The 27,813-nt window shown below is 41.0% G+C and overlaps 2 protein-coding genes across 2 annotated transcripts in view; one reads left to right on the top strand and one right to left on the bottom strand.

Annotated features, from left to right (window-relative positions):
- LOC145406681 (DBH-like monooxygenase protein 1) overlaps positions 1-27,813 on the bottom strand; it is a 588,166-nt gene that overhangs the window by 289,611 nt on the left and 270,742 nt on the right. The gene's annotated exons all lie outside the window — the stretch shown is intronic.
- LOC145406679 (DBH-like monooxygenase protein 1) overlaps positions 16,925-27,813 on the top strand; it is a 105,845-nt gene continuing 94,956 nt past the window's right edge. The window contains exon 1 of the mRNA XM_080277776.1: positions 16,925-16,983. The gene's annotated coding sequence lies outside the window, so the exon portion shown is untranslated. The remainder of the gene's footprint in view (positions 16,984-27,813) is intronic.

The raw sequence follows: 27,813 nt of genomic DNA, 5'->3' as shown, positions 1-27,813 counted from the left end.
AAATAGGTCCATGAGGCAAAATAGGTCCATGGGCAAAATTGGAACAATGGAGGACAATAGGTCTATGTAGGGAAATGGGTCCATAGGTTGAAAATAGGTTCATAGGGAAAAATAAGTGATGGGGAGATGACCCCTACGGGGTGTAGATGAAGACAGGCTTATGTGGTAGTATAATACTAGAGTAGATACGATCATGAGAGAGTTAATGGTAACATTGTTAACCCTCGGTCTCCTATAACTCATGCTTAACTGAATGTAATCGTGATCCCATCGTGAGATGGCTTCTAGTTGTTATTATTCTCACCATAATTATGTAAAAGGTTTGCGTTTACATGACGTGCGTTATTTTCATCAGCCATCCATTAAAACTGTTCAGTCTGGTAACATTTTTCATTTAACACCCATCACTCGACGCTGTTATACAGTAAAAGGGAGATTTCTTGCAGTGAAGGGGGCTAATGTGGGCTCCATTTAACCCTTCAGTTCAAAAATTCTATCCCAAGATGAATAAAATCATCCGGAGGCAGCACGAAAAAAAAAAAAAAAAAAAAAAAAAAAGTCATTTGAAGGGGTTAAGGGAACAGTGAGTCACATACAGTCGCCCCTAAAAGTGATGGCAGAGTTTCAAAATGTATTGGTCAGACTGGACTGTATGTTCATTATCGCTTATCGAAAACTTCTGGATCGGAATCAAAAGTTCTGCCGTGTCTCATATTTTTCTCGCCACGTACTTTGAAAATCAGTTTGATGAATCCACAGCCACCACCACTGATAGAACTAAACCATAGTTAAATAAATACATCAGTGTCGGTTGCCATGGATTCATGAAAATGATATTCAAAGTCCATGGAAAGAAAAGCGGGAGAGGAGACATGATTTTTGATATCGATTGTACGTTTGGTACCGACTGGGCAAAGACGATTTACTCAGTTTTCTCAGATTAACATAATTATACATTTTTACTTAACCCAACCTAACCTAACCTACCCTGACCTAACCTAACCTAACCTAAACTACCCTGACCTGACCTAATCTACCGACGATAGGCTCCAAGCAACTGAAGCACTTTTCTTGTATGGCTCGACTATCATTTTGCTGAAATTTTGTACGGGATAAAGAAAGAATTAATATTATGGTTGGCCGAAGGGAAATTATATAACTTGACTTCAAATAGTCTCACTGTTAATCACTACTCATACTTCTCGTAAATGTTAACAAACTATGACATTTTATATAGTGCACCCATCTTACTATACCCTGTGGATATCTGTTCTCATGGGTCTAATTTATTTATCAACAGCAGATTCATTCAGAAGGAAAAGCATTTGAATTCTAGTATTATGGTGCCCCTTTCGGATTCCCTTCATGTAAATCGGAACACACACACACACACACACACACACACACACACACACACACACACACACACACCAGTCAAAGGAATGCCACCGCGTAAACATGAATATATTGCTAAACCTCCACTAGCGCGTTTACTTTGACCTGATAGATCCCTAACCTCTTTTAGTTCAGTTGATGGCCAAGTTTGGTCAGGCCGAGGAAATTAATTTGTCTAATGACCAAGGAGACTCATCCCTATCTCCTAACCTACCTAGAATCACTGAATTCCATGCAATCACAGCTTAGTATTCAAGTTGTTAAAATGACTCAGCTCCATCAGATGAAAAAAAGCGACCATAGCATGACGACCTTGACCTGTCTGGGATTCTGCGGACATCAAGCTATAACTCAAAGTGAAAACTACCACACGAGAACTACCACCACCACAGCTACCAGAACTACCACCACAACAGCTATCAGAACTACCACCACCACAGCCACCAGAACTACCACCACCACAGTCATGCCACGTGGCTGGTCACTGGCATATATCGCAACACGCTGGCGTCACAGCTGCATGATCTCACACTGGACAGAGCTTGCTTTTATATGACAATATTCAAGGCCTCTTCTCTAGACTTTGGTAATATCTCTTCAATATTCGACAACAATGCCGCGCATATTACCACCCAGTGTGCTTTATTAACTGAATACCATTATCGCTTCATGACCTCTTTATTTACCCTTTCTCCAGTTCTCATTAGTAATCCCTACAACTCCGTTCTTCAATCCCTACACCCCCACCTTCTCTCTTCCTCTCACTTCCCTCTTTCACGTAACAGTGTGAAGGGAAAGGTAAAAGAGGGGTTAGGGGGAGGGGAAGACATAACCAGGCACAGAGGGTAAAAAGGAAGATAATGGTACCAGGAAATGGTTAGGAGAAGGGTGGGACAGACACGAGGCATAGATAGTGAAACACAAGATAGTGATGGTAGGCGGTGCCATGGTGTAGTTTTAGTTGTTTTCTGCATATCGACTACAAGAGGGTCAGTATTTGCTGGCACAATACATCGTTATACATCGGCCCGCATTATGTTCTCATTTATACTGTCGTTAAACAAACTGCCGGCCTAGGAAGTGAGGGAGCATTGTCTATATAGTGAGAGGGGAGTTAAGGGGAAATGACATTATCCTATGCCCGGCAACGCAGCTTCACTGTTGTCAGGGGAGCCGGTGGTGCATGTGTTAGCGCGTCCAGCTTTTTACTGGAACCCGAGTTCGGTTCTTGGACCAGTCAGCTCTGGGACGAAGTTTCATTCCCCTTCCCTCTGTTGACTCAACACTGCAACTGGGAACCTGGGTATAAAAATGACGTTTGGGGGTCGTAGAGACAGAAAATATACACTATCTGCCTTAATGACCCTCGTTTACTTCTATCTATCTATATACCTAGGCTGCTTCCCCCAAGGAAAGGGATTAATCTAAAATATAATTCTCTTAGGCCGCCTCCACATCAAATTGCTGCTGTCCCAGGCTGGAGTTTTGCATCACTGTAACCCATACAAGTAGCCCCACTGGACGCGGACGGGTGCGGACGAAAACTTCTATGGGTTAAAGTCATGCAAAGCTCCTGCACGTGCCAGCAAGCTCTTGGTGTGGACGCGTAATTAGTGCAATATAACCAGTAAGAGCACTGGGCTAGATAGATTGATGGACTCAGTTTTTCCTCTAGTCCCGGTTCACCCACCAGTTAAATTAGGCACCTGGAACTAACACTGACTGTTCTAGTTTGTTTTCTAAGGGAAGAGTGAGCATCAGCAATTACTGACTTTCTGCCTTCATGACACTCTACTCGTACAGTCATGTAACATTAGCCTCCCCAGTACAATATCGTATTCCTTTTTTAATTATTTCCTTTTTGTCCTACTACCTCATACCACACTTTTCGGGCTTCAAGAAGTTTTGAAGATGAACAAATTTGCCTGGATAGCAGCAAGAATGAAAAAGAAAAGTCATAGAAATCAGGGGATTTAGCTAAGACTTTTCCTTTTCTCTTCCTCCTTATTTTTTTCTCTTCTTTTTCTTCTTCATCTTCTTCGTCATCATCATCCCCTCCTCCTCCTCCTTCTTCTTCCTCCTCTTCTCCTCCTCCTCCTCCTTTTTCTTCTTCTTCCCCTCCTTCTCTTCGCTTATCGCCATCATTATCGTCGTCGTCGTCCTCCTCCTCCTCCTTATCATCATCATCATCATCATCATCATCATCATCATATCATCATCTTCTTTTTCTTCTTCATTTTCTCATGGACCACAAATGGCTATATAACTATTTATGGGCCAAGAGTATAATGTCACAACTTTCTCCTTTTCCTTCCAGTGTTCTAGGAAATGCGAAACAAACTACAACCCGAGTGCTGGGCGGCAAGATCGCTACGCGCGCCAGAGTCTGATATTCCAGCCCCTCACTCTTTCTCCCTTCTGCACATTCACCCCCAAGGACGTTATTACCCGTCCCCGCCCCAGAGGGGCTCGGGGACGGGTATTGTTTTCATTCGGTTTGTCTGTTTGTTTGTTTGCCTGTTAACAACTTTCCGCGAAAACTACTGGTGCGGTTTTGACTACAGGGATCATGGGCTATGACCTTCTGATCACCTGACTAAATTTTTGGTCAAAATGGACCAAGGCCCTGGCTGTCGGCCTAAAAAATGTAAAAAAAAAAAAAAAAAAAGGGGGGGAGGGAGCGTAAAAATCATTTTTTCTCCATAACTCCTTTCAGATTCCTCATATCGACATGAAACCAAAACCTAAAGGAGCATCTTTCAAATCTGCATCCTATAACATGCCTCATAACATCAGGGGGGTCACCCCCCAGGTAGCGGTAGGGAGGTCAATGTCAGGCAAGTCGAGCCTAAAATTTCAGATGGTCATAAAATCTCCAATCTCACCCGATTTACTCCAAATTTGATGTGACATTTTTGTCTAGATAACCTGCTGTTTAAATGTCAGCACTAAAATGACTGCCGGGGACAGGTTTGCTGTGCCTTGACACCGCTTCTTCTTTATATTTAATTCTATCTATATTTAATTCTATCTACTGTACCTCCTGACAACTTTTTTCAGCATAAGAGATGCCTCTCGAACTGGACGGGTTAGACAGATGCACGTATTCTCGCCGGTTAACGAAGCTCTCTAAAATCTCTTCCTCAGCGATTTATTTGGCTTATAATACATTACTACCCTCTTATATGTTACTTAAATCTTTCTACTATCGTAATTCTCAGCACAGCCAAGGTACTCCCAAGGAAAAATAAATCTTTACACTTTTGCCCTGAAACATTCTGACACTGGGTCCAGATCTTGTGATCTTCAGTGCAGTCAGCTGTGATTTTGATAGCGTTGCTGGAGCTCGCCATCTAGTATGATTCTCTCTCTCTCTCTCTCTCTCTCTCTCTCTCTCTCTCTCTCTCTCTCTCTCTCTCTCATGAGGTTGATTTCTTAAGTCAGGACACTGCCTGTATTGACTGATGAATACTATAATAGACCCGTGTTGCATATGACCAAGACATTGCTATTTTCTGCCCAAAAGAGGTTAATAATTGGATCAGAAATTATTATTTATCGAATATGCATTATGTCTACCTGCATTCACTCTTAGGGGCGGTAACAGTCAAGATCCTCCGTCTCCCTCTCTCTGCTCTTGGTTTTATTTCTAATTCTAATATTTATATAGATAGATGCATCTTTATTTATCTGTATGCGCAGCCTCATTATGTGTTGATAGCCACATATTATTCTGTAGGAGAAGGCATACAAGTAGTAATGCAGACCTTTTATTCACATTCTTAGTACTGAGTGTATGAGCCTGCTGCACTTAAGAGACAGTTCAACCTGTCAGGCATTGACGCAACCAGGGTTGTAGTCAGCTCCTGTCCCTCACAGCGACGTATGCCTTCCCATGCTCGTAATGCATCATTCACTAAACTGTCACGATGCTGGTGAGTGTGGTTGTTGGCCATTTTCCTGCTCATTGCTGCTCAGACATGCTCAATAGGGTTCAGGTCTGGGAATTTTGGAGAATGAGGGAGGAGTGTAATCTCTATATGTTCAGCAACCCATGACTTTACAACTCGTGATGTGTGGATAGGGCTATTGTCCTGCACCACATAAAATGTCGTAGGCTCAGGGAACACCATAACCCTAACTGATGGCAGCAGAATCTCATCCAAGATGTGGACGTATTCTTGACCAGTAAACCTCTCCTGGCCAACATCAACTAACTCGCCGACACCACTAGCATGCATCCACCCGAAAAGCCCGGCTGAAACTCTCCCACTCCTACGACTGTGAACAATGTGCTGGGGCTCAAATCTAGGGAAACATACAGTATGTACTGACTATTACAAGGAATCCTACGAAGATAATAAAATTTATATAAATCATAAGAGAAGTCAGTAAACATATATGAGTAAAATAATTGTTATTTGTGATGCCGTGGGAATATATTATTATTTTTGTATATAATGCATACCTAGTATTTCTCTCCGGACTCGAACCTGTCTTTTCATCGGTGGTAAAAGTTTTCTCGTCACAAAATATTACTTCCTCCCAGAATGTCGGTGGTTTGTCAGCATACCGTAATTCATCGCATATTCCATCCTTTTTTCCATATTTTCCTCAGTTACGAGTGGCTTTCTTGCGGGGACGCGGGAGAATAACCCAGCAGAGTACAACCTTGATCTTACTGTTCTGTCAGTGCAAGTCCTAGATCCTCACGGACGGTGGTCGCAGTGGCGAAGGGATCCTCAGCATTAGCTATTGCCTACCGGGATAAACAAAATATTTCTAATAAAGAATATAACATATGCGGAAGAGAGAGAGAGAGAGAGAGAGAGAGAGAGAGAGAGAGAGAGAGAGAGACTGGCCAACTAGGTCTTGATGTAGGAATATCATCTTGTTTATTATTTGTTTCGTTTCGGAGACTACTTACTTCATCATCAGGCGGATCTAAAACAGGTGATATACTGTACTGTATACACGTGAAAGGAACACTAATATCGTGGTGAATTACAAAGATATTCATAAAGTATCAGCAAACTGGCAGTGTTAAAATTGGATAATGGATTACAAATACATACGGACTACAAATGAATGACAACAATCATATGAGGCCTTATAGAGAGAGAGAGAGAGAGAGAGAGAGAGAGAGAGAGAGAGAGAGAGAGAGAGACTGGTACAGTGGTAGAGTGTGCGTTTCGTACACGGGTGAACCAGGGTTCACGCCCCGCCAGGGTAATAAACTTTGGGAGTGTTCACCCAGCCACGTACTGCATTGGCGGACACAAGGGGTGCTGTGTCGCATACTATAAAGTATGCTTGCACCCAGTCGCCTTGCGTGGGCCGATTACACATGGTTCACAGACTACGCACACATCCAATGCCACTCCAACACAACAATTACACTTACAAGCACTTCTTACCCTACATACAATCTCTACCAGACAGCCTAAGCCACTTGGTAGAGATACATAGGCTGTATCGTCCCGACTTCGGTCGGGATAGGCCGGTCCTGCAGTGGATACTCAAACGGCTGATGATGATGATGATATTATATACATATACACGAATAAGAGTAACTTCATTTTCTTTTGATGTTTTTATTCATGATTAAAGTTAACTGTATACCCACCTGACCTTGTTAAGGAATCGCCCACCTGATCTTGTTATGGAGTTGTGCATCGGGGTCGGCCAGTTAGATGCATATTACTCTTCACATTGCCGGTCTCATTGTACCGGTTGACACACAACGAGACGGTAGGCGTCGACACACCAGTGCGACGCGATATCTCTAAAGCTGAGACCTTGAGTGTAAAGGCTGATGATGGACCAACGCACTTCCGCGGACGTGGTCATCATGGATCACTGTTGAATTTTTTTTTTTTTTTTTTTTATGGCCATCACCCTGAAGGGGCATTAGGCCAGCAAGAATCGATAATCATGAAAGCCAAAATAATGATATGAAATATTTGCATCTATTTCATACCATTATTAAGTTATTATTCATGATTATGAAACATAATAAGTAATAAAGAATACATCAGTATACATGGATAGTACCAGGACAAATACTTCCATCTATACATCATATGTAGACTCATTACTATTCTACTACAAAATAATCAAATACTTATCAAATTTATATATATATACAAAAAAAATAAAAAATAAAAAAAATAAAAAATAGAAAATAAAAAAAATCAAATTTACTGGTCCTGAACAAAAGAAAAAAAAAATACACATTTATATCAATGTAACCTCCTCCTGCGGTTCACAAATATATAAAAGTGTATTGACGTATTTACATATGTACAAAAACCATATCCCTACATACAAAAAAAAAAGAAAAAATATATATATATATATATATATATATATATATATATATATATATATATATATATATATATATATATATATAATAAGGAAACCACAACCAAGTTCATAAAATAAATCACAACTCTCTGAGTAATCTGGTCTCTTTCAGGAAAGTCGTCAATTTATTAGTCACACCAACGTCCCCATCACCCAAGACAGAATCAAGTGTGAAAGGGAGCGCATTTGTCCTACAGTAGGCAGCCAGAGAGGTACGTTCCCCAGCATACCTACTGCAGTACAAAAGGATGTGACTAATAGATAACACCGCGTCACAGGTGGTACAACGCGGTGGAAATTGTCTGTTAATATATAGTAACATACAGTATGGGTTATTAGGGTGGAATTCACGCGGAGGCGGACTAAAGTGACCTCCTCCCGTCTGTTTCCTCGGGAGGAACTGGACCAGTCACATATGGTCCTTTTGACTGATGGAATTGCCTGGTCGGTCCACTGACTTTGCCACAGAAAATTAATTGATTTCTTTCCGAAAGAGAGACTAGACTGTAGCTCACGAGGAACGTCCCAAGTCTCCTCGAGTTCTACAGCTGATTTAGCTAGTATGTCAGCCTGCTCATTGCCGTAAATACCGCAATGACCAGGCACCCAGATCAGAGTGAAGGATTTAGCACATGTGTGCAGCTTATTGATAATGCGGCCCAGGACCTCATGTGAATCAGTCCTACATGAATGAATTGCCTGAAGGGCTGACTTAGAGTCCGAAAAAATGACAAAACTATTGTGATCTGAACGCAAAGCAAAGTCTATAGCTTGATCTATGGCAAATAATTCGGCAGTGAATACAGACGTATGGGGGGGCAAGCGAAAACGGATGCGGCACTCCGTAGACCACACACTCGCACCCACACATTCATCCATCTTAGAGCCATCGGTGTACAAGTGGAATGACGCTAGGTGTCTAATGAGGATCATCCGGAACAACTGTCGTACCTCCACCTCCGGCGCCTTGTACTTTGCGACGGGGAGCCAGTCAGTATTGAATGTGGTGGCAAGTGACTCCCAGGGCGCTATTTTTGACGTTAAAACCTGATCCCCATTAGAAAGGTCGTACCCTAACGCCTCACAAAGGAAGTGAAGCCTCACAGCCACTGGCTTGAGGGCCGCATACAGCAGGTATTCCCACTGTATGAGGATCCGACAGGTCGGAAGGCCAAGTGAGTGTTTACGGTGGGTGGTGATACCATAAGAAAATAAAAGGTGGTCACGTCGTAGACGGAGGGGAGGCACATTAGCCTCCACTTCCAACCGCTCCACACGAATACACCGAAGGGCTCCGAGACATATACGCAAGCATACGTTCTGAAGCACATCCAGTCTACGGAGGACAGCATCCGATGCCGACCCATACACCTGTGAGCCATAGTCAAGCTTAGAACGGATAAGGGACTTATACACCATCAATAAAGACGTTCTGTCTGCTCCCCACGATTTACCGGAAAGAAACTTAAGGATGTTTACTTTTTTACTACAAGAAGCAAGCAAATGATTAATGTGTGTTCTCCAACTGAGCCTACTGTCAAAATGTAGACCCAGGAATCTGACTGAATTTTGAAAAGGTATCGGCTGATTATCTAAAGTTAAATGCAAAGGAGGTACGTTACGTTTACGAGTAAAAACAACACCGACACAGATAGGGACGGAAAATTTAAATCCCCACTCCAGGGCCCAACGCTGAACACATTCAATTGCCAGTTGAATCTGCTGTGCCGAGGATTGTGCATTGCGGGAAGAGTGCCACACTGCACAATCATCAGCATAGAGTGAGTATCTAATCGTCCTGGGGACGGAAGCGGACGACAGAATGTCATTAATGGCAACGCTGAACAAAGTAGGGCTAAGCACACTTCCTTGTGGTACCCCGTTCTCTTGGACAAATATGTCCGAAGTTACGTTACAGGGTAACCTGACAGAAAACATTCTGTCAGTAAGGAAGTTCTGAAGGAAAATGGGCAAATTACCTCTTAAACCATAAGCGTAGAGTTTACGTAGTATTCCGTTTCACCAGGTCATATCATAAGCCTTATGAATATCCAGAAAAATTCCTATCATGAATTCGCGATTGGCAAAAGCCTCGGCTATGCAATGCTCCAGGTGCACTAAATGATCCAGAGTGGACCTGTATTTACGGAATCCACTCTGTTGATCATTTAACACACCCTTCGACTCTAAAACAAAAAGTAACCTTTTATTAACCATACGTTCAAAGACCTTACATAGACAGTCAGTTAGCGCAATAGGTCGAAACGAGCTGGGACTCGTAAGGCGACTGTCTCGGCGAGGTATCGGTATGACGTGCGCGTAGTGCCATGAGTTTGGGAACGTGCGAGACGCCCAAATCTCATTGTACACCGCTAACAGCTTACTCAGGTTGGCCTGAGTAAGATGCTGGATCATACCGTACGTAATGGTGGATGGACCGGGACTGGAGCCTTTACAGGATTTAAGGGCAAGGAGAAGTTCATCTAACGTAAATTCGGAGTTGTAGCTGGTCTCTCCGTCTTCCGTGGCAAAGTCTAAGTTTTGCAGCTCAGCCGTACGCTTATGGTGGAGAAAGCGAGGATCATAGTTGGCTGAGCTGCTTACCTGGGCAAAATGGTCAGCAATAGTATTGGCAATATCCACGGGATCGTCAATTACATTCCCGGCCACCTCAAGTGTGGTGATTGGTGACCGGGTGTACTTGTTGTTTAGTACATTTATGGTGGACCAGACCTGACTTAGTGGGGTGGAGCGATTCACCGTGGACACAAAACTACGCCAGTTAGTCCGTTTTGCCGCTTTAATTGTCCTCCTTGCCTCAGCCTTAGCTGCTTTGTAGGCAATAAAGTTTGATTCTGTTGGCTGTTTCTCAAAAATCCTGTATCTCCTATTGCGCTTTGTGAGTGCTTGTCGGCAATCTGGTGTCCACCACAAAACTCTACGCTTGTTTGGAATTGTAGATGTCTTGGGAATAGCAGCCTCAGCTGCGTGTATAATGGAAGTCTGTAGGTGTGAAACTTTCTCATCAATGTTATCTCCCGATATATCTAGATTGGCGACCCGTGAATAGTACCCCCAATCTGCTTTCTTAAAGTTAAATTTAGGTGGTGGAGGAGGCCGAGAATCGTCGCGTGCATAAGAAAGTCAGATTGGAAAATGATCGTTACCCATCAAGTCGTCATATGGGTCCCAAGAGATGTTAGTGTGTATATCAGGAGATGACAAGGATAGATCTATACATGACATGTTACCAGTGCGGTCATCTACACGAGTCGCTCTACCATTGTTTAGAAGACAGAGGTTTGACTGCAGTATGAGGTCGGCTACTTGCTCCCCCCTGCCATCACTCCTCAAGCTTCCCCATTGACAGTGATGGGCGTTAAAATCGCCTAAAATTAACTTATGACCCGGAAGTTGATGGGTTAGTGAAGTGAAAGCATCACCATCAATGGGACCACGGGGAGGACAGTAGATAGAACAAATAGACAGATACGCGTTATTAAATTTTACTCTGCACGCGACAGCTTCCAGAGTAGAACTTAGAATCACTTCCGTTTGTGGGTGTGATTTGTGGGTGTATATGGCGACTCCGTGACCATCATATCTTCTATACGAATGGTAGTGTTTGAACTGTGGAGGATCTGGGTGATCCACCAAGCGCGTCTCCTGTAAACAAACAACATCTGGCCTGTGTATAGATAGCAAAATTGCTATATTGTGGAATTTATTCCCAAGAGTCCTACAATTCCATTGTATCACAGTGAATGTGGCGGTTTAAGATTTACGAGAGGGGCCAGTGTGCTTAGCTTTTTTATGCCACCCGCCGCCGGACGAGTGGCTACTGGGGGACCTATCCCGGTGCTTACTAACGGAAACCTCCATATGTTGCTCATCAATAACTAGGCTCCCAGAGCCCCCCGAGGAAGAGCTAACTCTTCTCTCCCTCGCTGGACCAGGAGCAGGAAGGACATGAGGACGTGGCTGTTTCGTAAGGGTGGTCATATTACTCTTAGTAGAGTTGTCAGACTTCTGTTTAGGCTTTACTGACTGAGAGGCAGCAGCAGCCTGAGAGTAGCAAGGTGCAACAGGGGTGTCAGTTTGAGAGGTGGATTGGATAGGAGGCTCAGATGGAGAGGTAGAGTGTGTCAAGAGGAACAGGTTCAGGGTCACTCTGTGTTTCAACAGAACACATCACGGGAAGGGACATTACCGCCGAAGCATAGGACCTATTCGGCGTGGGAGTTGCATGCAACTCCTTCACCTTTTTCCTAGCTTCATAGTAGAAAATGCCCTCAGTTGCTTTCACTACGCAGACCTCCTTCTCCTCACTTGGGACAATCCCTAAAGGAAGTGGAGTGTGCGCCCTTGCATTGAAAACAACGTACCGTCTCCGATGTGCAGTGTTCAGCATCATGTCCCTGTGTTCCACATTTGCCACACACTGACTGGGAAGCCCGACAAGTCTTATCGCCGTGCCCGTACAATTGACACCTTAGACAACGAAGTGGATTAGGGATATAAGGTCTTACGTTAACAATTTCGTATCCAACTTTGACATGGTCTGGGAGTGAAACTTTTCCAAAAGTCATGACAATAGTGGCAGTTTTCGTCCTCATGCCTTCAGAAAATCTGGTTATAAATCGGGCATTGATTACATCCTGTTGAGCAAGTTCCCGTATGATCTCGTCCTCTTCCATAACCATAAGATCCCTGCAGGTGATAACACCTTTGCAGGAATTCATGGCGTGCAGGATCTTCGGCTCGACATCATATTCATGGAACTTACGAAGTTTCATCAAATCTTTTACCTGGGAGGAGTTGAAGGTTTTGATGAGGAGGTCTCCGTTTGCAAGTTTTTTCACCTGTTCCACCTCCCCAGCACAGTAATCAATCACTTTCTTGATGATGAAAGGACTGATACTGCTCAAGGGAGTGGAACCGAGAGCATGGAGCGTTACAAACTGTACATTATTTACATCAATGTTCAGATCGGTACGAGTCTGGGGCCATTTAGTCAGGGGGCGGTCAGTCCGTGGTACAGTCCTAGGTTCGTCAGGACCACCTCCCCCCCTGAAGGGGGGGAGGCGGCAGGGGCGTCCGACATAGTAACCACCCCCCCTAACAGCGGAAGTGGGAAGAAGGACGAAAACGAGCAAGGGACAAAACACACCGGGACCACACACCTAAGGCTGAAATTGCCCTCTCAAACCACTCCAGGGAGGCCCGACTGTGTTAATTCACGCCCCAGAGCGATCAGTGGGGGGGACCCTCCGTGGGCAGCAAGCAAAGGTAATCTCAGTACACAGGAACAGACACCTACTGTTCCAAACTAACAGGGAGGGGAGGAATGTGAGAAACTAGCTAGCCTAACGCACACCAGAAGGGTGAAAAAAATAAAGCTAATTGCCGGTGAGGCAGCCCTAGGAAGCTAGAGGAGAGGTCAGCAGCACACAACCTCACTCTCCACGACCATGCATAAAAGTGTTGAAATATGCACCTATTCCACGGATGGACTTTCCATCATCACCTCCGACTCTGTCCATGTTATTTGGTAACTCGTACAGAAATGTTTGATTACGGTACTGATCTGTTACTGAGCACAATGAAACCCGAGATAGCTATGCCGTTCACTATAGTGCTTCATAATTATTCTACGACATTTTTTTAATAATAAAGGATGTCAAATAAAGCAATGTGATACGCGTATTTGAAATAAATAAAACATAGTTTTGTCAAATTGCTTAGGGTAGGATCGTTATAACAGTTATCTATGCATAATCACAGTGATTCTTAGAAAACAGTTTGTATATGCGAGTCTTACTCAGGTCATGGTAACCGAGACATCACTTGTGGTTCACTCAGGCATGCCAACATCACAGACGTGTGTTTCACCGTATTCAGTCCGTTCACACAAACATATATAAGGCTCACAAATGTAAATATTGACTTATCCGCAAGTGTACAAAATGAGATTAACCAGCCGCATCTAAAAATAAATCGTTGAGGAAGAGGTGCTTGGGAACCTCCTTGAGAGACGAGAATACGGGAATAGAGGTTTTTCCTAATTTTAGTAAGTTCGTTTGGTGTTATTAAAAATGAATTATTGAATGCGCCATCGGAGAGAAGGGCTAATCGACATATGAAACACGTGAGGAATACATGGGTAATGCCTTTTCTTCCCCCCGTCCTTAGCGATGAAGAAAACATGCAGGCCTGTGTAGATCATTGCATTATAAATTTACGTAGTGCTATATTCTGTTCACATTAACTTGGCCTACAATTGCCATCTCTCCGTCTTCACTGTTGATTTTTTTTATGAGAAAAAGAAAGAACCAAAGGCTGAGCCCGCAAAACGTTCCAAGAAAAAAAATAAAACAATACAAAAGAGAGGCAAATTCAAGATTCATTCATTTCGGGATGCCGGGACACACTGCGTTTGAAAGACTGGAGATCATAGGAAGTAGGAAATACAGACAGAGGGAGACAGTTCCAGAGCTGACCTATTGCATAAATGGAGGACTGGGAGTAACGGTTAACTCTTGCATTAGACAGTTGGACAGAAAGGGGATGAGAGTTTGTTGCTAGACGGGTGCTACGCGCCCGTCGTAGAGGTGGAGGGATCCAAGCAGACAGTTCAGAAAAGCAGTGACCATTGAAGTAGCGATAGAAAAGAGATAAAGAGGCAATAGTGCAGTGAAGACACAGAGGTTGAAGGGAGCCAGGAAGAGGAGGAGAATTGATGAGACGAATAACCACTGACTCCACCCTATTGAGAAGAGCTGTATGTGGGGTCTCCTCACACATGAGAGTTGTACTCAAAACAGGGGCGAATAAAACCCATGTATAAAGTCAACAACTGTGCAGGGATAAAGAAGGCATGGAGTCGGCTTAGCACACCTAATCTCTTGGAAGCAGATTTTACAAGAGATGCATTATGATCTTTTAAAGATACGTCCCGTGTGAATGAAACCCCAAGCATGCCCATGGATGATGCAGGATTGAGCTGGATATTACTAAACATTAGTGGGTACTCCTGTGGAAGATTTTGACAGGTTGATAGGTGTAAAAACTGAGTCTTTGATGAATTAAAAACAAAAACAATACTTTTACCCCAGTCAGAGATACAAACCAAGTCAGACATTAGGTGTGCCATACCCTCATCCCTTGTTTGTTGAGGTAACTACTGAGATGGACGTTGCGAACACCGAATGGAAAGGTGAAGGGTGGAATCATCAGCGTACGAGAGGATAGGATTAGTTGTACAGCTTAGAAGATCATAATGAATAAAAGGAAGAGAGTTGGTGATAGGACAGAGTCCTGAGGAACACCACTGTTGATAGATCTAGGAGAAGAACGATGGCCGTCTACGACAGCAGCTATAGAACAATCAGAAAGGAAGCTATTGATGAAGGCACAGATAGAAGGATAGAAACCGTAAGAGGGCTGCTTGAAAATTAAAGATATATGGCAGACTCGATCGAAAGCCTCTGAGATGTTAAGTGCTTTTGCAAAGCTTTCGCCAAAGTCCTGAAAGGAGGTTGACCAGGAGTGTGAAAGGTGGGTGAGAAAATCGCCAGTGGAGCGTCCCTGACGGAACCCATACTGACGATCAGAAAGAATGTTGCGACAGGAAAGATGATTTAACATTTTTCTGTTAAGAATAGACTCGAAAACTTTTGAGACACAGGATGTTACAGGAACTGGACGAAAGTTAGAGGGTTGGGAATGGTCACCCTTGTTTAGAACCGGCTGAATGAGAACAAAATTCCAGCAAGAAGGAAAGGTACAAGTTGAAAGACAAAGGCAAAAGAGTTTACCTAGGCAGGGTGTAAGCACAGAAGCACAGTTCTTGAGGTCAACAGGAAGGACTCCATCAGGCCCATATGCCTTGTAAGTACTGAGGCCAGTGATGACAGAAAATACATCAGCTTAAGAAATTTTAATGTCAGCCATGAGGAAGTCAGAGGGGGGAAGTAATGGAGGAACAGCACCGGAATCGTCTAAGGTGGAATTGGAGGAGAAAGTCCGAGTGAAGATATCTGCTTTATCAGTAGGAGAAATAGCAACAGAGCCATCAGAGTTGAAAAGAGGAGGGAGGGGTGATGAGGTAAAGTTGTTAGAAAGGTTTTTGGCAAGGTGCCAGAAAGAGCGGGAAGAATTTGAGTTTGAGAGTTGAGAGCATTTAGTACGGATGAAATTATTTTTGGCAGAGCGAACAGACTTAGCACGTTTCCGGGCAGAAACATAAAAAAGATGTGATTCAGGGGTGAGTTGGCTCTTGTACCTTTTATAGGCCTTCTCCTTGTTGCGGACAGCATTAGAACAAGCGTGAATAAACCAAGGCTTTCTTGCATTAGTCAAAGAATATGAGAAAAGAATGTATGCTTCTATGCCCGACCAAATAACCTCCGTAATGCGCAAGGAACACTCAGATGGCTCCCGGCCATGGAAGCAATAATCATTCCAGGGAAAATCAAAGAATCCTCAGCTCCAAAGTACCACAGACGGCGTTTCTTTGGAGGGTCCACAAGCTGTACCAGAGCGATAAAACAGGTTAAGCTAATAAGGTGTCATGGTTTGCTGAACATCCAGAGATTATACTCCTCCCTCATCCTCCGAAATCCCTAGACCGGAACTCTATTGGGTACGTCTGGGCAGCAATGTGCAGGAAAATGACCAACAACCACACTCCCACCAACATGACATTTTACTGAATGATGCTCTACGAGTATGGGAGGACAACAGTGAAACACAATAAGATACTAGTCACGAAGAAGTTCTATGGAAAGGATGTAGAGTCGTATCATTGTCTTTCTCTGCAACTGACCTAAGTGAAATTAATACTCTGCAAAAGGACGAAAATCTGAGTCAAGTTAAAGTGAATGAACTATTCACGATAGTTTTGTTGTGAAGTGTTCGGTGGCTGTATGAGTGATGAATGTAAAAGAATTCCATTCGAAAGTTTGGATCAAGACAGTATATGACTGTGTGTGTGTGTGTATGTGTGTGTGTGTGTGTGTGTGTGTGTGTGTGTGTGTGTGTGTGTGTGTGTGTGTGTGTGTGTGTGTGTGTGTGTGTGTGTGTGTGTGTGTGTGTGCGCGCGTGCCTTTGCACCCAAGCAACAGGCGGCCGGTGCTTGGCAAAGTACAGTAGTGCGATGCCCCCGGTGATAGGAGGTGGTGGTGCGGTGTTCACTCCTTCCTCCGTGCCCGGATCAAGGTAACCACTGTATTTTATGCAACGGTTGAGAAAATGAAAGAAAAATGAGAGACTAAACGTAAATGGATGATGGGATACGAGGGTATTACTATTAAAGCCATCAAAATCCTCAGCTCACTCCTCTGCAAAGAATGTGGCTGAAAGAGAGAATGTTTGACTAAAATGGTGAGTTAAGAAGAGTGGACATTACGTTGACATCAATGTTGTTTCGTTCCTCAAGTGAAAATATAAGATGTCTTGAAAGCAGTGACACAAAATAATGACAGTTCTTTAGTTTTGTACAAACAACCCAACACCGGCTCCTAACAACAAAAGCAAGTGCAATCGGCCTCAGGACAATACGACGGGCATACTCTGTTACGTTTGGGACGTGTTTGTAACAAAAAACTCATCAGAAATTACTTAGTGTATTTATACGTGTGTGTATATATATATATATATATATATATATATATATATATATATATATATATATATATATATATATATATATATGTATATGTATATGTATATATATTTAAATATATATATAATTAAATATATATATGTATATATATATTTAAATATATATATATATATATATATATATATATATATATATATATATATATATATATATATATATATATATATATATATATATATATATATATATATATATATATATATATATATATATATATATATATAATATATATATATATATACAGTATATATATATATATATATATATATATATATATATATATATATATATATATTTAAATATATATATATATATATATGTATATATATAATATATTTAAATATATATATATATATATATATATATATATATATATATATATATATATATATATATATATGTGTGAGTGTGTGTGTGTGTGTGTGTGTGCGTGTGTGTGTGTATGTGTTCTTACCTAATTGTATCTTTACAGGAATGAGTCAAGCTCGTACTCTCCCGTGTCTTAAACCATATTTATCGCACATATCCTTAAAATTGTGAATTGTTTTGGCACACACTATTTCATTCGGTAGTGCATTCCAATGATCAATTGCTCTATTTGGGAAACTAAATTTCCTTACGTCTTTATCACCTCTCCTTGTGCAGTTTTTTGCAGTGTCCTCTTGCTGATGCTTCCCCATAGGTTAAGTAATCATTTATGTCTATTTTCTCCTTCCCTGATATGCATTTATATAGCATAATCATGTCACCTCTTTTCCTTCTCTCCTGTAATGTTGGTAGATTCAGTTTATTTAGTCTTTCTTCGTAGCTTAGATCCCTTAAGCTTGGTACCCATCTTGTAACAGCCCTTTGGACTTTTTCAATCTTGTCTTTGTGTTTTTTGAGAGGAGGACTCCAGACTACTGATTCATATTCCAGGGTTGGTCTGATGAATGATGTTATTATCTTTCTTAGCATGTCTTCAATTATGTATGTGAATGTTATTCTCATATTTGCAAGCAGTGTATACATGTTCCGTACCTTCTCAATGATGTGGTCTGCCGGAGATAGTCTGTTATTGATAATCACACGTAGGTCATTCTCTCTTTCTGATGTGCGTAGGGTTTTATTTCCTAACGTATAATCCCAATCAGGTCTTTATCCACTTTTACCAAACTTGATTACATGACACTTGTCCATATTGAATTCCATTTGCCATGTATTACTCCATTCATGAAGTTTGTTTAATTCTTCCTGTAGCTCTTTACAAGAGTCTGTTAGTAATTCTCCTTTGTATTTTTGCATCATCTGCAAACATATTTAAATAGCTTTCATTTCCAGTGTTATTGTCTATATCATTTATATACACTAAAAACATGATTGGTGCCAGCACTGAGCCCTGTGGTACTCCACTAGTCACTTCTTTCCATGATGAGTAATTTCCCCCTAAAACTGTTCTCATTTCTCTTCTTATGAGAAAATCTTGCATCCAACAATACAGTTTGCCTCGAATTCCTCCTTGATGGTACAGTTTCCATAAAAGTCTTTGGTGTGGTACTGTGTCAAATGCTTTCTTGAAATCTAAATAGATACTGTCCACCCATCCTTCTCTTTCCTGTAATGTGTCTGTTACTCTGTCATACTAGCTCAACAGATGAGTAACACATAATTTTCCTTTTCTGAAACCAAACTATCTTTCTGTTATCATATTGTGTTCTAGATGATTTACCCAAGCTTTTCTTATAAGCTTTTCTAAAACCTTGCTTACAACACTGGTTAGTGATACTGGTCGGTAGTTGAGTGGATTTTGTCTATTCCCTTTCTTGAATAAGGGAACAATGTTTGCTTTCTTCAAAATATCAGGTAGTTTACCTTGACTCAAGGATTTCTTGAAAATTAAAAATAATGGTTTACTTAATTCCTTTGCACATTCACGTAGTACCCAACATGAAATTTCATCATGACCATTTGCTTTTCCTTTGTCTGATTTACTTAGCTCCTCCTGTATTACTTTTTCTGATGTTTGTATATCTGGTAGTATGTGTGGGCATGCATGTTCCACATAATCCCTTTCAAAATTTTTTTCCTATGTAAAAACTAATTGCAATTTCTTGTTTAGTGCTTCACAAATATCCTTCTCTTGTGTATACGTGATTCCCTCGTCCATAATGAATTGTAATTTCTCTTTTACTTTAGTTTTGCTTCTGATGCAGCTGTAAAATAGCTTCGGTTGATCACTACTTTTATTTATGATATCCCCCTAAAACTGTTTTTGGGCTTCCCTCCTTCTTCTTGTATAATTGTTTCTTGCCTGTTTGTAATTATTATATGCCCTTTCACTATTGTGTCTTCTGTATCTATTCCACAACAAATCTCTTTTTTCTTTTGAATTTTTACATTCTGTATTGAACCATTTCTTTATTTTCTTTTCTGCTTCTTTGTGCTTTGGGATGTACTTCTGGACTCCTATTTCATAAAGTTCACAGAATTTTTTATATATAGCATTTAAATCTTGTCCTCTAAGCTGCTTTCCCCAATCAGTTTCTAAAAAGTACTTCTTTAGGTCATGATAGTTTCCCTTTTTATAGTTTAGGCTCTTTTTGTAACTTTCATTGCTGTTAACTTTTTTTTTTTTTAATATATAAATAACAGACCGGAGGAAGGAAAAACAAATGAGTAAAGAAAAAAATAATCCAAACACCAGATTACTGGTGTCCTCTGTTCATAAAATATCTGTAACAGTTAGACTTCAACAGATGTGGGTTGAAATTTGGAGGGAAACAACTCTGGGGAAGCGAGTTCCAGAGAGATCCAGTTCCCGGGAATGAAAGAATTCTGATAGGCAGAAGTTCTGCAATATGGCCGAGTGACGTTCCAGTCATGAGCGCTACCAGATGCCCGTGTACCACGAGGGAAGGCATGGAGAGGTGGCACCATGGACGCAACTTCGTCTGAGCATTTGCCAAAAAAATATCTGTAAAATAACGCAAGGGAGGCAACACTCCTTCTTACTTGCAGGGGAGGTAGTTTATATGTAATGGCAGGGTTGTTAATGATTCTAACAGCTTTGTTCTGAATTTTGTCTAGTTGTCTTAATGCAACCTCTCCACAACCATTCCACAAGGGTGAACAATATTCAAGCTGAAAGCGCACATGACTCTTATAAATTATAGCTATCTGCTCATCGGCGAAGAAGAAGTTACGGACTCTGTACAATAATCCAAGTTTCTTTGAGGCAGTTTTAGCAAGTGATCTGACATGAGAGGTCCAGCTGAGGGCACTGTTAAGTGAGACGCCAAGAATTTCAATACTTTTGGAGATAGGAATATTAGTAGCACTGAAGGTAATGTACGAATCTGGCAATATCTGTCTATTAGTAAACTGTATATATTTAGTTTTACTTGCATTAAAAGAGACAAGGTTATTTTGTCCCCATTCACTGATTGTAGATAGATCTTGATTTATGGAGATGGCTGTACTGAGTTGGGAGGTGGAGATATTAGATTTTGTAAATGGATGTCTGAGTGTGAATGAACTATGTAGTGTTGAGTCATCTGCATATGAGTGAATGGGATTGTGGGTGACAGATAAGAGATCATTAATATGAACCAGAAATAGGGTTGGCGCTAGAACTGATCCCTGCGGCACACCGGCGTTGAGTGGAAATTGGAATATACATCATATACTTTTACTCTTATTTTCCTGTCACTAAGATATGAAGAAATCAAAGGAACAAAAGACGTTAGTCCATAGCAAGGGAGTTTGGACAGCAGGGAACGGTGCCATACTCTGTTGGAAGCTTTAGAGATATCAAGAGCTACTGCAAGAGTCTCTCCAAAAAGATCAATTGATTGATGAATGGTATGAGTTAAGAGATTGAGTATGTCAATGGTGGATCTTTCGTGGCGAAAACCATATTGTCTATCACTAATTAAGTTGTTAGATTCAAGATGTTTAACAATGTGCTTATTAATTAAAGTGTCAAATACCTTACCAAGAGAAGATGTGACAGCTATTGGTCTGTAACTGGAGGGGTCAGACGAACTTCCTTTCTTGGGAACTAGTTGGATATTGGCTTCTTTCCATGAATTTGGGAATAAAGAGGTCCGTATGCATAGTCTGAATAATTTAGCTAGGACAGAGGGAAGTTCAGGGGAACACTTTTTCAAAACAATTGGCGGAATTCCATCTGGGCCTGGAGCTTTGTTGATAGGTAAATTGTCTAGGATGGATTTTACGTATCTTGTCTGTATTTTAAGTGGGGCAATTTCGGGAGAATCAAGTTCCAGTGCTGGGACATTCTGGCTGGTATCGTCTTTGGTGGAGTTTCTGGCAAAGGTACTGGCAAGGATATCTGCTTTCCCACGTGGGTCATTTGTAATGTTGCCATCTGAAGATTTTAGTGGGGGAATGGAAGATGACTTGTTAAAGTTATTATTGAAAGAATTAAGAGTTAACCAGAATATTCTATTGTCATTAGGGTTGTTAAGTAGTTTTGATGCTTGCTTTTGAAGAAAGTTTAATTTAGATAGATTTAATACGGCTTTTGCATGATTTCTAGCAATTTTAAATTGGGAGAGCGATTCAGATGTTTTTTATTTGAAGTAAGAGCTATATGCTAATGACTAATGGACTGGCACAGTTGCCATCAAACCATTTTGGAGAGTTCGATCTTTTAGTGAACTGTTGACTTGGTATGAATAAATCCATACCAACTAGTATTAAGTCGCAAATATGGGACTGGGTAGAACTGGGATCACTAGAGAAGAAAGACTACCACGGAACATCAGCAAGATAATTTCTAAATCCATCCCAGTCTCCCCTATCAAAGCGTCATATGCTATCCTGAAGTTGCAATTTAGTACTGCATGGTCGCTTTTGGCGAATGGAGGGTGGTATATTAAATTGTCAATATCGTTTTCTTGCCTAGTAAATATGAGCTCTAGCGTTGAGGGTACATCGAGTCCTCTTTTTCTGGTGCTTTCCCTTACATGTTGCGTTAGGAAAAACTCTTACACGAGATGCAGGAACTTTTGGTCCCAACAGCTTTCTTGGCTTATTATATCTAGAGTATTCCAATTTATATTTGTATTAAAATCTCCAGTTAGTATAATTCTTTCCGATTTCTCTTCCATTTTATGTAGTAATGATCTTAAACTATATTCTCTGCCAGGTCCTCATACTCGTCTCTTTCCCATGTGTTTGACTTGGGTGGCATGTACAAATTGGCTACAATTACTTTCCCTTCAGTTGTATTGATCTCTACTGCAATCAGTTCTACTTGTGAGGGTATATCTAGTTCTATTTCTTTGACTTATAGATTTTTCTTAGTTAGTATTATAATTCCTCCTCCTTTTTTTAAGTTCCTATCACTTCTCCATATATTATATTCCTCTAAGTTTAGGATGTCATTTGATAGCCTTGGTGTTAATTTTGTTTCATTTAGGCATATTATATGTGGTTCATTTTCTCTGACATAATCATTCATCTCTATTAATTTATACCATTCCATCCACATGTGAGTACATCAACTTAATCATCTTGTTTACATACTTGTCATGACTTGGTTCTACTACCTTCCTCCTTTTTATTCCCTTCTGTTTATGTACCACTTTCATACCTGCAATCCTATTACTTTGTAAAAAAAAAAAAATGTATTCTTCTCCCCCTCTGATCTTTCCTCATTTTTTGTTTTTGCTTCCTCCCGCTTCACTTTCAGTAATTCCAGTTCCTCTTGCTTTGGGCATCTTTTTATCCATACATTTCTGAACTCTTTTTCCATAAGATTCTTTCCATTTTTTAGTATCTCCTTCACGGTGTTTACACTCTGGAAGGTTACCTTTAAGGGTCTTGACTTGCTTCTCTCGTATTTCCCTAACCTTTTGTGTTCCTCTGTGTCTTTACTACAAATTTCCTCTGATACTTCTTTCAATATCCTCATTACATTTGCCATCTCCTTTTTGTCTCTTGAGATCTTTTTTTTTTTTACTTCTTCCTCTTCTATACCAGTGATTACTATATATTTGTTGATATCAACTGAATCTCTGACTAACTTAGGATTGTTTTGGATTATTCTGTTCACTTCCTTTTTAATGTTTTTTTTCTTCTTCCACCCTTGTTTCTAAGTCTTTCTTTACTTTCACCATTTCACCATAAGTGGTTTCCACATCATTTTTGTAGCTTTGCACGGCTTCATTCACCTGTGTTATCTTCTCAATATCACTGCTCTGGTCTATCAGACTGCTTACTTGCCTAATTGTCTCTATCATTTTTGAACTCTTCCATAATACTCTCGTGGTTGACTACTGTACTTGCCATTTCACTAATTTTTCTCCTAAGTGAACCCAGTTCTACTGTCAGCTCACCTATGGTTATATCTTTCTTGTTGACTTCCTTTCCTAATTTTTCTATTTCTTCCTTTTGCAAGTGCATCTGTTTCTTAATTTCATCAATCTCGTTTTGAAAAGCCGTCTCTAGCCTGTGTACTCGTTCAGCCAGTTTATTGTGAGTCTCCATTTCAACCAGTTCTTGATAGAAGTCATCGTCCTGCTTTCTACCTTTATCCCTTTTCTTTTCCAAATTTGCTTTACTAAGGTATGTGGTCATGTTGCAGTACTAAAAGCACATATGGTACTTACATTCCCTGGGGCAGTTGTGTGTGTGTGTGTGTGTGTGTGTGTGTGTGTGTGTGTGTGTTACAGGGAATTTGTGTAACCAGTGATTTCATGAAATCCCTAGGGAATTCGTGCAAAGAGTTCAAATTGGAATGGGTTAATTAAGGTTGGGTTAATTAAGGTTAGGTTAATTTAGGCTGCGGTTAGGTTAGGCTGGGATAATCTAGGTTAAGTTTAGGTTAGGTTATGCTAGATTAGTAAGGTCAGGTTAGCTTAGGTTAATTTAGATAAAAGCTAAGTTAAGCCTTCATAAAAATGAATCCAACCTAACCTAACCTAAGTTACCTAACCTAACCTATAGTGGGGTGGCTTATGGTAATGATCGTTACCTGCTGGCCCAAAGCACCAAATTTGGCACACATATACTTAGGACCAAAGCAAAACTTTTTGAAGGAGGGTACCCGATTTTGAAGGTCAAGGTCAGGGTCAGGTCAAGGTCAAAGGTCAAACTGTACTATTCACCATCTTTTTCAATTTCCTTAATAATTTTCAACACAAAATGTGCTGTTATTGTCTAAATTTCTGTTAATGGACTTAAGGGAGTCATATCTGCCATTCAACCTAAATTTCCAATAACCATATTGAATTATGGGTCACGATCTCAGTTCACCGGGTGTAATTTATATGTGAATTATTGGCATCAAAATTGTTATGTAAACTCTGTCGGACAAGTAGCTCTTTATTTAAAAAGAGGATATTGCAATAAACCAAAAATTTACATACATGCTTTAGTTATAATATGATGAGACAAGCATAGCACTATTCTATATGTACTGTAGGTCTTAACCTATGTGACTATCGTGGCGTTAAGCAGACTTCTTCCTATTTATTACGACATCCCTGCACTATTATTACAAGAATTGTTTACGTGGACTACCTCCATCAATCTCTGCATGCACATTTTCTCTGGAGGAGCTCAAGGAAAAGGAAGGCTCGTCATGTTTCACAATCACCTCGGCACTGACATAGTGTTGTACATGCCAGACCAGCCTTTTCGCATTTGCAGTTCTTAACACACATTGGAACCACCTTGCAGCCACACTTTATTAGTTCTTTGCACGCAGCAGCAGATGGAACTGTGGTCCAAATGGGATGCCACCCGGTGTCTGATTTGGACCAACCGAAACCAGCTGGGCTAGGGGCAGCAATGACTGGTTTAAGACTCTTTGTCCAGATACTGGCCTGGTACACACATCGGTTGACATGTTGGAGCAGAGCATTCTGTGTTGGTGGTAGCCTTTCCATTAGTTTCACCCTGTTAGGAAAGAGGTCTTGCCGAAGGTCGTTAACCTTGCTATGGTGAGGTGTGCTGTCGTACATGGTACAGGTGAAATGCAATTAAGCTGAATACCGGAGATGATGTTTCTTGAGGAACGAATGCTGAGGATGATGCTGTAGTAAACCCTTCAGTCGAAATTGGGAGTGATTTCCAGGTTTTCCAGGCTGATTTCTTTCCTTTACCATGGCTCAGGGTCTTCCAAAGCTGCTGCTTCTGTGACATTGACAGTGTCTGTGTTGCAAGCAACAGCTGGAACTATTCGATAACTATTTGGAAGGGATGGATTTCTAATGTGCGCCTGTGGTGGTATTTTGATGGTCTCTCTACTCATCCCTTGGTTAATCTCTGCAGGAAACTGGAACACACTGATACTCGTGCCATGGAATGATCCTTCAGCTGTTTGTGATGTTGGATTGTGATCCAGATTGTCTAGCGCACCTGCTGTGAACACACCATCAATGACTTGCACAGGGCATACCAAACCCTCCTTTTGATATCTTTCACACACTGCATTTGTCAGCCAGTCTTCCACTTCTAACACTCTTTCATAGCTGACACTAATTCCAAGTTTATGGAGATGAGTCAACATTTTCTTGCTCCGGGTTTCAGTGTGAACACTCAAGCCTATATACAAGGGAAGCGGTGGTTCTTTGGTCTTTTGGTGACGTGGTTTCTCTGCTACTTTAGGCTTTTCTTTGCAATTGAATCTAATGAGCTGGCATATGGTGAGACATTCTTGTGAATTTGTTGCTGTCTGCTCCTTGATGTTTGATCCATATAACAACATGGAGATCAAGACTTTGAGTGAACTTGGCACCGAGTCATCTTGGCAGTCTGGGGTGAAACTTCCATCGAATGTACAGAATTTTGTCTTTGAAATTTCTTGCCGTATTACCTTTGCCACATGTACCATTGAGAGTGCATCCTTCTCAAAATCACGAGACTTCAAGTCTTCCTTTATGAGCTTTTGAAGGCCTTCATTAAAGACAAGAACTGTTTCCTTGCCAATTGATTGCTCCTGACACTGATCCTGCAATGACCCAAAGTTTGTTTTTTAGCCGTGTCTTGTTCACCTGTTTCTCATACCCCAAGGCTGCAAGGCGAGCTACACACATTTTGTGCAAATCTGCTAATGGAAATATGTACTCCCCATGCTCGACATTCGCTTCAATAAAAGATATCATTTCTGCAAATACCCTCGAATCTGTCATCGATTGATCAGTTGAATCCGATAATGTAGCCTGGGATCGTTTGTAACTTCTGTATCGAACGCAGAATGCATCCATGCAATGTTTGTGATACTTTGCTTCAATAGCAATTAGATCTCCATCTGCAATAGTAGCTAACAAATCGGTATCTTGTAGTGCTGCTGCTTGTTCTCGCAGTGTTTTGTCTGATCCTAAAGTTGCACAATTGTGAAGTACACCATCTGACTTCTTACAAAATATACACATGTTGCAACCCTTGGGTTCATCAGTTACAGATACACGTTTGGACTTTCTTTGTCCAGTACTAACACCATCGCAAGATTGGTCAACAATCCTCTTTCTAGCATTTCTCCCTTGTGCCCTTAGCAGTTTTGAATTGGCAAATAACAAATGACAGTTTTTATGCCACTTAGCACAATTTACATTGAGATCGTTGGCAGTCATATCATCATCGAAACAAATTCTGGCAGGCAATGATTTCAGTTCTTTAAAGCCTTGTACATTTTTCATAAATTCTTCATATGCTTGTGAACCTTTGCCTTCCTGTTGTGTTGCAGGACACTTGAGTGTACCATCTTCTGTACCGCATATGATGCACTTTGACCAATCCATGTTGCGGCGAAGATTGAAATGCAAGCTTTCCACTATTGACTTGCCTTGCTGACTTCGGTCCTTAACCAGGAAGCACTCTGAAGCAGAAAAAATGTACACTATCACCAATTCTGTTACCAATTATTCTACTTAAAGCACAATAAAAGTAAACTGACACCTGAAATAACAGTACTACCACATTTTGACCTTTGACCTGCACCTGACCTTGACCTTGACCTTTAAAACCGGGTACCCCCCTCCAAAAATGTTTGTATTGATCTACAGTATACATGTACCAAATTTGGTGCTTTGGGCCAGCGTGTAACGATTTGGTCATTTTTGGGCCATAAGCCACCCCACTACTAAATTCAACCTAGATTATCCCAGCCTAGCCTAGCCGCAGCCTAAATTAGCCTAATCTTAATTACCACATCCTGATTTAAACTGATTTCACGATTTCCCTATGGATTGCATGAAATCACTGGTTGCACAAAATTCCCTGTAATATATATATATATATATATATATAATCAACCAGTAACATTCCACTGCAGGACATGGCCTGTTCCAAACATTCACTTATCCCAGTCTTGTGCTGTTTGTTTCCTGTCCAGAATCCTAAGATCTCTAACG

The sequence above is a fragment of the Coenobita brevimanus genome, chromosome 71 (genome assembly GCF_032717465.1).
Source record: "Coenobita brevimanus isolate Jiangsu-jjx chromosome 71, ASM3271746v2, whole genome shotgun sequence".
NCBI classification, from domain to species: Eukaryota; Metazoa; Arthropoda; class Malacostraca; order Decapoda; family Coenobitidae; genus Coenobita; species Coenobita brevimanus.
The sequence above is the reverse complement of the archived record's forward strand: the minus strand, read 5'-3'. Positions and strand labels throughout refer to the sequence as shown.